This window comes from Ascaphus truei, chromosome 7 (assembly GCF_040206685.1).
Source record: "Ascaphus truei isolate aAscTru1 chromosome 7, aAscTru1.hap1, whole genome shotgun sequence".
Taxonomy (NCBI): Eukaryota; Metazoa; Chordata; class Amphibia; order Anura; family Ascaphidae; genus Ascaphus; species Ascaphus truei.
Genome location: NC_134489.1, coordinates 26,683,745 through 26,697,579, shown reverse-complemented (window position 1 = coordinate 26,697,579; position 13,835 = coordinate 26,683,745). Strand labels below are relative to the sequence as shown.

At 45.3% G+C, this 13,835-nt stretch overlaps 1 non-coding gene and 2 pseudogenes across 1 annotated transcript; all 3 read right to left on the bottom strand.

Annotated features, from left to right (window-relative positions):
* Positions 1-423: 423 nt before the first annotated feature.
* On the bottom strand, positions 424-607 carry LOC142500744 (U2 spliceosomal RNA). Its single transcript, XR_012803267.1, has one exon. It is a non-coding gene; the product is annotated as a U2 spliceosomal RNA (small nuclear RNA).
* A 6,492-nt stretch (positions 608-7,099) lies between these two features.
* LOC142500237 (U2 spliceosomal RNA) lies at positions 7,100-7,303 on the bottom strand (annotated as a pseudogene).
* Positions 7,304-11,283: 3,980 nt separating this feature from the next.
* On the bottom strand, positions 11,284-11,459 carry LOC142500846 (U2 spliceosomal RNA; annotated as a pseudogene).
* Between the last annotated feature and the right edge of the window lie 2,376 nt (positions 11,460-13,835).

Below are 13,835 nucleotides of genomic sequence, written 5' to 3'. Positions count from 1 at the left end.
GCTGGGCTTTTCAGTTCAGGTCATTTTAGCCAGCCAGCCAGCCAGCCAGCCAGCCATTGTGACAAGAAGCCAGCAAGTCAAGGCATTTGCTGCTTGCTGCTTGCTGCTGCAGTGTTTGCTATGCAGGCTATTTGGATACAGCTTCAACAGGAGTTTCTTAGGCATCTGCTCGTTCGGACTGAATTAGGCTAGGCAGCAGGCGGCACTCCTGCTCCATGCGAGGAGGAGCTGAAAAGAAAAGAAAGTAAGAAGCCACGCAAAAGAGCAAACAAGACACAGCAAAAAGAAGGAGGCTTTATTTTGTCGTCATTTCTTCATCTTCTTCTTTCTTTGCAAAAGAAAGAGCCAAAAATGCATGTTTGTTTTTTTTCTGTCAGACAGTGATTTGTTTCTATTTTTTGATACAAGCCAAATATCCCCAAAGGGAAGTGCACCGGTCCTGGAGGTACTGCAATACCAGGTCAATGCGTGGAGTGGACAGAGCAAGCTCTTCTTCCATCTCCCTGTTCTAAAAATCCATTTAATATATGGTCCCCAGATAGGGGACGTATCAGATATTAAACTGATAAGAACAGATTTTTTTTTTTTTTTTTACAATAAAATAAATTTTATTAGTTTCTCACACGTTATTTCCACAAAGTTCACTTTTCGAAAAATAAAAAACCACCCCAACATTACAAAACCCCCAACATTTCAAAACATCTTACATTTTAACTGCAACCTTTATTTATCCACACATATAATGTATTTCTTTATTCAATAACATAACAGAAAATACCTTCAAATTAACTTTATAACAAACTCCTCCTCTATCTCCCTCCCAAAGGATTAAATCCTTATCACCAACCCATTCCATTCCTTTGTTTTCCATAAATCCACCGCTTCCCTGTTACCCCACCTTTTTTGATCTAACAAAAAATAAAAATACATTTTTCCCAGAACCATTCTTACACACACATTCACTCCTATAACCTTTTTGTTATAAATCAACACATTTCTCAGCTCCCACAAAGTCTCCTTCACACAGCACATGATTTTCCACAACACAATGGCTTTTTTCCCTGTTAAACCACCCAAACCATACATAACTACCTCATACTCTAATCTTTGCAGTCCAGTCAGCTCTTTAATTATATTTCCCATACATTTCCATACATTCCTCGCAAAGAAACAGTTCCACAGAAGATGTACCACATCTTCTGAACCTCTACACCTCTGTCTTGGGCACTCATCCGATTGCACCTTTCCTCTTCTTTTTTGCAGACTTCTCACTGGTAGACATCTGTGAACCGCCATCCATGCCACATCTTTGTGGCTGTTTGTCAAATCTTTTTGGCACACATTTTTCCATACTTGTTCAGCTTGTTGATCTGTTAATCCTCCAATGCCCTCCCCTATACTCTTCTCTCTTATTATCTTCTGAATCTTTCTATGATCATCCCAGATAGTCCTGTCACTTTGCAACAACTCAAAATCCTTAATAAACTTTTCTATCACCCCATAAAACGCTGGAGTTATAAAACACACCGGTTTTGTTAAATCCACTGTAAACAACTTCACCCTCCTCAACATACCTCCTGCAGCATACCTACACAGACATGCCGCCTTTGTATCCCTACTATTTGCTACCTTCACACAGAACTGCGCATATTTTGCCAACAAAATTAAATGCACATCTGGGAACCCCTTCCCCCCCTTCAAAACATCCTTACAAACCACCTGTCTTTTTTTCTTTTCATTTGCAGAGTTCCAAAAAAACACAAACAAAAACCGCGTTATCTTTCTAACCCACTTCATTTCCGGAGGGAAAACCATCCCCAAATATATTAAGATTGGCACTAAAACCGCCTTGGTAATCAAAACCTTCCCCTCCAATGACAATTTCCTCAAAGTCCAAAACTGAATTTTTTTCTCTATTCTCTCGCCAACACTTTCCCAGCTTTTTTCTCCTTTCAAATCCTCATCAAAGCAAACCCCCAGCAACCTTAATTGCTGACTCTCTATTGGTATACCACACCTATCCAATTCTGGCCATTCGCCAAAAGCCTTGCACCTGCTTTTCTCCCAATTAACTTTAAACCCTGACGCCTGACAAAACGTATCAATATGCATCGTGGCCCGCTTTATCGCCAACTGCGTAGTACAAACAATTGTCAAATCGTCCATATAGCCCAAAGCTTTGACAGCCCTGCCACCACTCCCTGGGATCTCCACCCCCCTAACCACTTTGTCATTCCTAATTCTATGTAACAATGGCTCCATTGCACATATAAAAGCTACCGGTGACAACGGACACCCCTGCCTAACCCCCGATTTAATCTGCACCTCTCTTGAGATAAAACCATTCACAAGGATTTTACTCACTATTCCCTCATATAAACACCCTATCCACCTAATAACTTTTCCCGGAATCCCCAATGTTCTCAACACTTCCAACAAAAAACCATGCGACAACCTATCATAAGCCTTCTCAAAATCTATATTTGCAACTACTACCGATTGCCTTCTTTCCTGGCAATACCAAATAACATCCCTAATCAACACCAAATTCTCTGCTATTTGCCTACCTGGAACCGCACACACTTGATCTTCCTCTATAATTTTATCTATAACTGTTTTTAATCTTTCCATAATTAACTTCGCTACCACCTTGTAATCCACATTTAACAAAGTAATCGGCCTCCAGTTTTTCAAATCCTTCTTATCTCCTTTTTTATAAATCAATGTAATAATGCCTTCCCTAAACGACACCGGTGTCCTTCCCTCGCGAAAAATTTCCTTACATAATTTCACTACCTCCGGTCCAATTAAATACCACATAACCTGATAGAACTCATATGGTAGTCCATCACTCCCCGGTGTCTTTCTCTTATTCCCTTTACGAATCACCTCCTCCACTTCCTGTTCATTAAAATCCCTCTCCAAAAAAAGGTGATCCTCCGTGTCTAATCTACTCTCCATTCTATCTAAAAAATCCTTTTCCATATGGATATCCCTATTTTTTTCCTGAAATAAATCCTCATAAAATTCCTCCACTACCCTCATCACATTCTCTTGACCACTTACCTCATCCCCTCCTTTATTCGTTACCGCACTCATCTTTCCTTTTTCTGCAAAGGCCTTCTTGAAGAAAAATGGCGTGCACTTCTCATCCTTCTCAAACAGCTCCACTTTTGCTGCAAAAATAATTTTTTTCCCTTTTGCCTCTAGCAATTTTGAGAACTTCCTTTTCTCCTCTTGTATTTCCTTATCCACATCCTGTCCCATCTCCTTTAATCTAAATAAAAACTGTCTCCTTAACACCGCTAGTTTATACTCCTTTGCTTGCTTCCTCGCCCTCTGCCCCCCCACTTTTCTAAAAAATCTCTTAGTTTGATTTTTGACCCAGCCCCACCACTCTATCACACCACTAAACTCATTCATTCTGCCTCTCCACCTGTTATACACACACTCATACTGTTCTTTAATTTGTTCCTCCTCCAAAAGAGCCACATTCAGTTTCCAGACCCCCTTTCCCTGCGCTTCCACACCATCTATTTCCACTTTGCATCTCACACAGACATGATCTGAAAACAGCACCCTCACTCCTTCCCAATCACTCACACTCATACCTTTGGAAATCAGCACCAGGTCTATCCTAGACCTGACATCCCCTTTATCACTAAACCATGTTGGACCTTTAGGTTCCTTCCCCCACACTTTAAAGCCGTCCCGCAACCCAAAATCTATCAAAATGTTTTTTAACACAGCTCTTGTTCCATCCGCTCTGCTCTCCTCTGCACCACCTTCCCTATCCTCTTTATTTAAAACACAATTAAAATCCCCCACCACAATTGTTGGAACTTTCCCCGGCAAAAACAGTTTCAATGTTTGAAATAAAGCCTCCCTTTGATCCTTATTTGGTGATGCATAAATATTAAACAACCGCATTCCCACCCCCCTCCATTGAAAACACACCTCTATTAACCTCCCTGGTTCTATAATCTGTGTTTGTGTAATTTTGAACTCACTTCCTCTAAACAAAACCCCCACCCCTGCATTTTTATTTTCATAGCTCCCTGACCACACTGAAGCCCCCCACTGCCATTCTTTTTCCCCTGGTGTTTCAGTTATCCCACACTCTTGTATACATATAATATCCCCTTTTTGTTTAGCCAAAACATCTAAAATCATCACTCTTCTAGGAGGCGCTTTGACACTCCTAACATTGCAAGAAATGATTGACAAAGACATTGTTCAAAAAGGCATTACATCCCTTAACCAAAAAACCCCACACATTTTTATTTCAAAGCCCCCCCTCCCCCCTGGTCCATGTGTTCCATATTGTCCAGGCTTTCTTGCAAGAGTTTGGCTTTCAACATAGCGTCCAGATTGTCCAAATATGTCTCTGCCATCCCCCCTCCTCCCCCCCCCTCCAGCTCCTCCTGAGCATCCTGGAAATCCAGAGACTCCCTCTCCAAAACTCCAGGGCTGCCCATATCACTCAGAACAAAATTGCCATACTCAATAGGCACTAGCTCAGGCTCCTCTCCAATCTTATACACATCTTGATATTGCACGTAATGTGTTTCCTTTTCCTGCTCCCCTTTCAGTCTCTTCACCGGTCTCTCTCCAACAGTTTCCTGAGGTGTCCCCTCCACCAGCTCATCCTCCTGCTCCTCTTCTGAGTCTCTGTGTCTTTGCAGCAATCCCTGCTTGTCTGTGCCTTCCATCAGCTGTGCCTTGCTTTCCTCCACTGCACGCAGCCCCTCCTTTCTGTTTAGTTTTGACCTCTGTGGCAGAGGCTGTGACTGTGCTTGCTGTAACTGCACAGTGCCAGGCCCCGCCCCTTCTGCCCTTCCCTGAGTTGCCAGTACTTGTTGAGGCAGTGACCCTCTTTCCTCCATGGGTCTAAGCCCCGCCCCTTTCCGCAGCGTCACTTCCTGTTGCCTCTTTGTTGCCTTTACCTCTCCTCTCTGTGGTACTGAGTCCTCCAGGGAACTAGGCCCCGCCCCTTCCTGGCATGTCACATCCGCCCTGCTCCCTGAGGCCATTTCCTCACTCTCCTCTACCAGCACCTTCAGGGGGCTCAGCTCCTCCCCTTCTGCCCGTGTCACATCAGCCTGGGAGCTTATTGGCCAGCCCATCTCCCTCAGTTGCTCATCCTCTGTCATCAGCTCCTCCTCTGCTGTTTCAGGGATTATTCTAGCAACTCTGTCCTCCTCCCCCTCTGACTCATCCTCCTCACATGACCCCTCCTGTTCTTCATGTGGCAGCCTCTTAAATCCACCATTTTCTTCCTCCTCTGCCCCACCCTCCTCCTCCCTTCTACTCACATTTCTCCTCTGCTCAGGTCTCCTGCTGCCAGCAGCTTGTGCATAAGATTTCTTCACAGGACACTGCCTTGAAATATGATCCCTCTCTCCACACAGATCACACTGTCTGGGCTCTGGGCACTGAGCAGAATGGTGCCCCTCCTTTGCACAGTTTCTGCATACCATAGAGGATTTCTTGCACTTGTCTTTGGTATGTCCATATGAAAAGCAGTTTCTGCAGTAAGAGGGCTGCCCAGGGTAAGACAGAAATCCTCTATTTCCACCAATGCTGAAATTCCCTGGGGGGTGCATAACTCCCCCAATTCCACTGGAATCCTTCTTCAGTTTGCACCAATACTTCACCTTGCCATTAAAGATTCCAAATCTGTTTCTCTGAGGTTCCCCACCTTTCACCTCCTCACAGTATCTTTGCAGAAACATAAACACATCTCTTGTAGGCACAAAGGGATTAAATATATGTACAGTTATTGCACGCTCTCCAAATGTAAAACAAGGGATCAGCCTTATCCCCTTCAAGCTCTCATGCATAAGCATACCTTTTGCTGCTTCAAAAATCTCCAAACACAAATCTTCATCCATAAAGGTTACATCAAAGAACCCTTGTCTCATGAAATCTTGCAGGCAGAATATCTGTGATGTATGCACACCAAACAGATCTCTCAGCAGGGTATTCACCACATATTCCAGGTTGATTTTTCCACGTGCCTCCTGCTCCAACTGGAACCTGATGGTCTTCTCCAGTCTTGGTGCGTAGTACGCCATCTATTGGTAAGCAGCTGAACTGCAGGGTATGCTAATTTGCATAAAGTTGAAGCTGATCCCAGCTTGTCCCAAAATCTTCTTAGGGACTCATTTCCACAGCCGTGGGGGACCGTAGCCACGATCCACGCTTCTAAATAGTACCTGAAGCCTCAGTACTGCACTTGAGATTAGCCAAAAGGCCGAGAAGCGATAACCAGAAATGGGCCCCCGCCTGAGCGCCGCCCGACGGCCGGGGGCGCTACGCTTTAGGGAGAAGGGCAGAGGGAGCCGCTGGCTGCCCGCTCGCCTCCTCCCCCAGCAGGCCTGCCTCCAGTCCCTCCGCTCCTCCCGACACAGCCCCGGGGAGTCTATGCAGCAGCGGCGGCGACGACGACGACGGATGCAAAAGCCAAAGACTTTGTATGGAGTAAAGAAAAGCAGCCGCACACACTGCCGGGGGGCCCGCAAGGCCAGCAAACAGCCAAAAAGGCACATGCTTCCAGTTCTTTTTCCGGCACCAGGCTTCGTCTGCTTATTTGCATAGGAACCGCCCACTTTTTCTCTGCTAGCCGACTCGTCTGGGCTGCCATGAAACTCAGGCAGCAAGCAAGCAGCCAGTGGCTGGGCTTTTCAGTTCAGGTCATTTTAGCCAGCCAGCCAGCCAGCCAGCCAGCCATTGTGACAAGAAGCCAGCAAGTCAAGGCATTTGCTGCTTGCTGCTTGCTGCTGCAGTGTTTGCTATGCAGGCTATTTGGATACAGCTTCAACAGGAGTTTCTTAGGCATCTGCTCGTTCGGACTGAATTAGGCTAGGCAGCAGGCGGCACTCCTGCTCCATGCGAGGAGGAGCTGAAAAGAAAAGAAAGTAAGAAGCCACGCAAAAGAGCAAACAAGACACAGCAAAAAGAAGGAGGCTTTATTTTGTCGTCATTTCTTCATCTTCTTCTTTCTTTGCAAAAGAAAGAGCCAAAAATGCATGTTTGTTTTTTTTCTGTCAGACAGTGATTTGTTTCTATTTTTTGATACAAGCCAAATATCCCCAAAGGGAAGTGCACCGGTCCTGGAGGTACTGCAATACCAGGTCAATGCGTGGAGTGGACAGAGCAAGCTCTTCTTCCATCTCCCTGTTCTAAAAATCCATTTAATATATGGTCCCCAGATAGGGGACGTATCAGATATTAAACTGATAAGAACAGATTTTTTTTTTTTTTTTTTTTTTTTTTTTTTTTTACCATCAGTAAATAAAATACCTTTCCATCAGCCTGAATTTACAATCGTAAACCTCCCCCACACAATCTTTTCAAAAAAACCTTTCACATTATTTACAGTAAATAGCAATTTTTCCACATAATACATTCCACATTTACAAGACCATTACATTTTGTACATACATAAAAATCAAATTTCCAATTTAAACATTTCCACCACTGTTAAACACACATTTCATAATTTCCCTTTACCTCCTTTGTCTACTACTTTGCTCTTCTTTTATCTAAAAACTCCCTTCTATTCTTCTTTTCTGCCTCAAGCTCCTCTGGCGACATTTTTTGCTTCAGGTCTAATAACCTCTCTAACTCCCTTACTCTTTGGTCTATCCCCCCATAAGGGCTTGTATCCTGTATCATTTTATACCATACTTCTACCTCTCCTACTTTCTCCTCTACCTCCTTTTTTTTTTTTTCTAAAAATTCCTGTTTTTTTTCCATTTCCCAATTTGTTTTGAAAACCTCTTCCACTTTTTCCCCACTCAATCCACTAACCATCACTTTCTCTTTTTCCCCAACTATCTGACTACATATTTCTACAATTTTCTTCTGTTCTACCATCATTTTCCCCTCCATTTTCCTTGCTACCTCCTGTTTTGAAAAAACTTTTGAGGATCCCCCTGTCTCCATAGCTTCCATCTTACTAGAACTTTCTTCCTCGCTTTCGCTCCTACTTGTCCCCCCAACTTTCCTTAGTTTCACCTCTTTGCCTTGATCCATCTGCTCTTCTTCCTCACTACAACTATCCGAATCATTTTCACTACTTTCTTCCATGTCTTCCATTTCTTTCTCTAATATTCTTTCACAGTTTTCTAATTCCTTATTTATAGCATGCTCTGCAGCTTTTGCTTTTTCTCTGCTTTTCTCCGAAGTATCCTTTCCTACTATTTCTTTCTTCTCTTTTATCCATTTATCCAAGTGCCTGTTGTACTTTCCTTTCCATCTTTTAACACAATCCTCATAGGTCCATTTTTTCCCTATCGCTCTTTGTCTTCCCTGCTCTTCTCTTTCTTCTATACTCACACCACTTCCGATTTTTTTATTTTTCCCTTTTCCTCTGCTTACACTTTCAAAAGAGGTACTTACCTCCCCCCCTTTCTCATTTGTACTTGTTCCTATTACTTCCTGACTTTGCGTTTTGAATATGGCAGGATAACCTATCAAGTCATCCGAGGCTGCTTTCACTACACATCCCTCTCTCCTTGGGCCCACTTTCTCCTCTTTTCCTTCTTCTAGAACCTCTTCCTTTGCCTCTTTCCCTTCTCTTGCCTTATTTTCTGAGTTTAAAGGTTTTTCCTCCATACTTGCTACTTCTATTTCTTTCTGTTCTTTCCCTAAGTCCCCCACCACCTCTTGTATTTTCTCTAGAACTTTATACGTTCCTTCTTCCTGCCTGTCTTCCAGGGTCTCTTCCACCACTGTCACTTCTGTAAGCTTCACGAAATCTTGTACTTCCTCCTCACTAATTTCCTCAGTTTCTCCTAGTATATATTCCTCCTCTTCTCCTTTAAAATCTGCTCTACCCTCCTTTACCTCCACCCACTGCAAACCTTCTGTTTTCAATTCCTCATATTTCTCTTTAGTAATATTTTTCCTTTGACTCATTAATTTTTCCAAACTCTGTATCATTTGTTGCTCTGAACTCCCTTTATGTTGCTTCCTAAATATTTTAACCCAAAACTCTACTTCCCCTACTGCCTTATCAAATTCCTCCATTTTTTTTGTTAGATCTTTTCCATATTTTTTCACTACCCTCTCTACCTTTTCTCTAGGCCCCACTCTCTCCTCCTCCCCTTGGCCTTCCTTCACATCTCTACTGTCCACTTCTTGTTTACGCTTTTGGGGTTTTTTCCCCCCAATTGTAATCTCCATCCCCTCCTCCTGCTGTTCTACCCCAACATTCCTTCCCTCACTCTGTGTGTCTTGAACCTCCATACTATCTGCCCAATTTTGCTCAGACATGCTCAGAGACTCTGCCACCCCATTCCCCATCAAGATCTGGCCACCTTCACCCCCCTCTCCCTTTCCCCCAACAAAGCTTTGGGCAATATTGTCCAAAAGAAAATCTTCCTCTTTTTTCTCCAGGTCCTCTCCCTCTTGGCTTGCCACATCCGTGTCCTCCCCTCCTGCAGCTTGAGCATAGCTCCTTTTCTTGCACTGTCGTGCCAAATGTCCTCTTACCCCACACACATCACATTTCTTTGGGATCTTACAATAGGCCGCCGTATGGCCTTCCTCGCCGCAATTGCGACACACCATCTCAGTCTTTTCACACTTTTCTCTTGTGTGTCCATAACGAAAACATTTCCTACAATAAGTAGGTTGTCCTGGGTAGAAAAGAAAACCCCTGTTTCCGGCAATACTAAAGCTGGCCGGAGGGTGCATCACTCCCCCCACCCCCGTCGAGTCTGCTTTGAACCGCACCCAATACCGTCTCTTACCATTGTACATTTTATAAGGGTTATACAACTCTTCTCCCCCTCTCACTTCCATGCAGTACCTCTTTAAAAAAAGAAAAATATCTTCTTTCCGTGCATAGGGGTTATACATATGCACCACAACTGGTCTCATCTCCAGCATAAAACTTGGTCCCAAGCTGATTCCACGCATGTTCTCATCCAAAGCCATCTCTTTGCACCTTTCGTAGGCACACAGGCAATCCGCATCTTCAAAAAGGGTCAGATCGTAGATCCCTTGTTTCTGGAAATCCTGCAGACACATCACTTTTGTTGCTGCCAAACCGATCACTCCATTCAGAATCGTCTCCACGAAAAACGTCAGGCTGACTCGCTGTCTCTCCGCCTCTGCTACCAGGAACCGAAGCGTATTCCTCATATGAGCTCCAGACGCCATTGTCTCAGCTCTCCTTGTCCGCTCTCAAGCTCGGGTGCGGCGCCCCCACAGCAGCAAGGGACTTAAGCCCTTTCGGGCGATGTCCCAAGGCCAAGGCGCCGGCCCCTTACTCTCCGTCTCGTGCTCGCCCTCCGAATCGCACAGGATGTTGTACCTCCCCAATAGCTACAATACGGCTTAAGACCCCAGAGGGGCCGATGCCGCAAGGCCGAGGAAGCACTATCCCTGCTGGCCCTCTGACTTCGACACTTGGTCTTAGCCAAAAGGCCGAGAAGCGATAACCAGAAATGGGCCCCCGCCTGAGCGCCGCCCGACGGCCGGGGGCGCTACGCTTTAGGGAGAAGGGCAGAGGGAGCCGCTGGCTGCCCGCTCGCCTCCTCCCCCAGCAGGCCTGCCTCCAGTCCCTCCGCTCCTCCCGACACAGCCCCGGGGAGTCTATGCAGCAGCGGCGGCGACGACGACGACGGATGCAAAAGCCAAAGACTTTGTATGGAGTAAAGAAAAGCAGCCGCACACACTGCCGGGGGGCCCGCAAGGCCAGCAAACAGCCAAAAAGGCACATGCTTCCAGTTCTTTTTCCGGCACCAGGCTTCGTCTGCTTATTTGCATAGGAACCGCCCACTTTTTCTCTGCTAGCCGACTCGTCTGGGCTGCCATGAAACTCAGGCAGCAAGCAAGCAGCCAGTGGCTGGGCTTTTCAGTTCAGGTCATTTTAGCCAGCCAGCCAGCCAGCCAGCCAGCCATTGTGACAAGAAGCCAGCAAGTCAAGGCATTTGCTGCTTGCTGCTTGCTGCTGCAGTGTTTGCTATGCAGGCTATTTGGATACAGCTTCAACAGGAGTTTCTTAGGCATCTGCTCGTTCGGACTGAATTAGGCTAGGCAGCAGGCGGCACTCCTGCTCCATGCGAGGAGGAGCTGAAAAGAAAAGAAAGTAAGAAGCCACGCAAAAGAGCAAACAAGACACAGCAAAAAGAAGGAGGCTTTATTTTGTCGTCATTTCTTCATCTTCTTCTTTCTTTGCAAAAGAAAGAGCCAAAAATGCATGTTTGTTTTTTTTCTGTCAGACAGTGATTTGTTTCTATTTTTTGATACAAGCCAAATATCCCCAAAGGGAAGTGCACCGGTCCTGGAGGTACTGCAATACCAGGTCAATGCGTGGAGTGGACAGAGCAAGCTCTTCTTCCATCTCCCTGTTCTAAAAATCCATTTAATATATGGTCCCCAGATAGGGGACGTATCAGATATTAAACTGATAAGAACAGATTTTTTTTGTTTTAAATAGTTTTATTTACCATTTAACAGTTTTACAATAAAATAAAAGACATTTTTCCACAATATCAATTTTTCTTCCTTCAAACCATTCAAACATATCACCTTCTACCCTTGTTCCTTCCCCACTCCACTCCTCCTATCTACCTCTTCTACTCCCTCCTCTTCCTCCTTGTCTCGCCTCTTTTTCTTTTCTTATAACCCATTCTTCTATTCCTTTTGACTCCTCCCTATATCTCTTTGCCTCCTCTTTATACCTTATCATGTCCCTCTTTGTCCATTCTATAAGGTTTTCTACTGAACTTAATATCTCCTCTTCCGATGTTTTTTTAATTCTTTCTGCCCTAAACCATATTCTCCAAAAAGCTCCATCTCCAGTTCTCTGGTTAATCTCCTCTAACCCCTCTTCTAGCCTCTCCGCCAATTGTTCTGGTGTCTCTACTCCTCCTTCTCTCTTCCTCTCCTCTATCATTTTTTTTTCACTGCTACTATCTGTTGTTTCCTCTCTTTTTTGAGGGGGGGGTGTCCCCCCTGAAATTTCACTCTCACTTTCACTCAAACCTCTCAAAATTATTATTTTTGTTTCCCCCTCTCTATCTTTTCCTTCTATCTCCATCTTTCTATCCTGCTTTTTCTTTCCTCTCTCTGCGTCCTCACTACTACTCGCCCCGCTCACTTTCCTCTGTATCTTACTACTGCCTTCGTTTCCTTGTACTTCTCTCTCCCTCTCTCTCTCATTTTTCTCTTTTCTCTTCTGTGCTCTTCTTTCCACAGCAGAACATTCCATTTCACTAATTTCCTCCTCTACCCCAGGAATACTATCACTACTTTCTGAAGTCTCTCCTGTTTGTTCTAAGACCTCTACATCTTCCACTTCCTCAGCCTCTTCCTTCTTCCTAGCTTCCTCCGCCAGCATTGCTTCTCCCTCCAGTCTAAATTCCTTCTCTTTCAACGCCTTTACCTGATCTTCTCTCAACTTTATATACTCTTCTGCAGTCATAACCGCTCTACGTTTCATAAGGTCATCTAATTCTTCTATTACCTCCTTATCACTCATATCCTTTTTATGTATCACTTTCATCCACAACTTTACATCCCCCACCTTCTCCTGAAACATCTTCACTTTTTCATTAAGTGCCTCCTTCTCCTCTTGTACCTCCACCCTTTCCGCCCACTTCCTACTCTGAATACTCCAAGCTTCCCCTTTACCATCTTGTCCAGGTTTAGGGGTTCCCACTCCTTCTGCCCTTCCCCCTTCCTGCATATCCATCTCCCCCTCCCCTATCTGTTCATCCCTTAGGATAAGTCCTTCCAAGTCTGTAGCACTTTCCTCCTCACTTCCTTTTGCCTTCTGTGCATAAGTTCTTTTCTTCATGCATTGTCTTGCAATATGACCTCGCTCCCCACATAAGTCACATCTTTTTGGTACATCACAGTTGGCTGAAAAATGTCCTTCCTTTCCGCAATTGCGGCAACACTGTCCTGTTTTTTTACAGTTCTCGCGTACGTGTCCATATTCCAAACAGTTCCTGCAGTACAGGGGTTGCCCTGGGAAAAACAGAAATCCCCGGTTTCCTCCAATACTAAAACTCGACGGGGGGTTAAGTACTCCACCTGCACCTGATGGGTCAGGTTTAAACCGGGCCCAAAACCTTCTTTTCCCATTATATATCCCATAAGTATTGTGCAATTCCTCACCACCTCTTACAGATGAACAATATCTTCTTAGAAACATCACCAGGTCCTCTTTACACACATACGGATTGTACATGTGAATGGTAATTGGCCTCTCATCCATTCTGAAACACGGAATCATCTTTATGCCTCGCATGCTCTGGTCATCCAACATCTCCTTCACCTTCTCAAAGCAACAAAGTGCAATTCCTTCCTGATGGAAGGTCACGTCGAAAATTCCTTGCCGGGGAAAATCCTGCAGGCAATATATGCTCTCTGCATCCATCCCAATCTTCTGGATAACATCTTCCACAATAAACCGCAGCTCGACCCGTCCTCTCTCCGCCTCCTCTACCACGAACCGGATCGTGTTCTTCAGATGCGTCCATGTCGCCATCTCACCTTCGATCGCCCTCCGAGAATGCTCAGGATAGCGTGCCCCCCCAAAAGCAGCAAGTGGCTTAAGACTCCCGAAGGAGCCGATGCCACAGGGCCAAGGGGGCACAGTCCCAGCTAAGCCCCTGACTCAGACACAATGATCTGAGCCAAAAGGCCGAGAAGCGATAACCAGAAATGGGCCCCCGCCTGAGCGCCGCCCGACGGCCGGGGGCGCTACGCTTTAGGGAGAAGGGCAGAGGGAGCCGCTGGCTGCCCGCTCGCCTCCTCCCCCAGCAGGCCTGCCTCCAGTCCCTCCGCTCCTCCCGACACAGCCCCGGGGA